At 40.4% G+C, this 726-nt stretch overlaps 1 protein-coding gene across 11 annotated transcripts in view; it reads right to left on the minus strand.

Annotated features, from left to right (window-relative positions):
* Positions 1 to 726, minus strand: part of bru3 (CUGBP Elav-like family member bruno 3) — a 1,256,451-nt gene that overhangs the window by 938,071 nt on the left and 317,654 nt on the right. The gene's annotated exons all lie outside the window — the stretch shown is intronic.

The following is a 726-nucleotide window of genomic DNA, read 5'->3' on the forward strand; positions in this document are numbered from 1 at the left end:
AAGTGCCTACAATTCGAGTTCCAGTCACGAATGGACGCAGATTGTATTCCTTTGTCTCGAGGCGTGTATCTCGAAAATGCCTCGATATCTATGTGAAGTACAGTGTTTTGAATATTGAATGCTTGAATGGCGCAATTAGAAACGTCAACTGCGCTTTTTACATTCAATACATTACGTCGCTCTTTGAATGCTAACCGTATTCATTCATGGCACTTGAATATACGCAACGTTTCATAGTATCACATGTGAGCTTATATTCATGAATATTAAAAACATCTTAACGTCCAGGATATGATGTTAAGTAATGCGTATTCCCGCAACGTTTAACGGGCGTGTAAATAAAATGTCTCGTTTTTATTGCAAAAATTGATGTGTCCACATTTTCCGAGTTTTAACGGCGTCTGGCAATGTTCCACCGGCCTTTTATGGGCATGTGACTGAGTTATCCTGGCGCGGGGTACGTAGACCCACTCGTCGATAAATAAGCTGTCAGTGAGCAAGCTGGCCACATACGAGCCACCATAACATTAGGTAACCTCGTGACAAAATTGTGCTTGTTTAGAAAAAGGTTTTATTGCAATGGACAGTTAAGAAATTTGGCTGTGCGTAGATTTAATTCTGTGAGCAGGAAAGCTCTCTCTTCAATGTTAAGGTGTCGTATCAATTCGCTTTATCCTTAAATTGTGGGCTCAGGTCACTTCAAAATGTTAAGACCAGAAGGATTAG

This window comes from Choristoneura fumiferana, chromosome 10, assembly GCF_025370935.1.
Source record: "Choristoneura fumiferana chromosome 10, NRCan_CFum_1, whole genome shotgun sequence".
Taxonomy (NCBI): Eukaryota; Metazoa; Arthropoda; class Insecta; order Lepidoptera; family Tortricidae; genus Choristoneura; species Choristoneura fumiferana.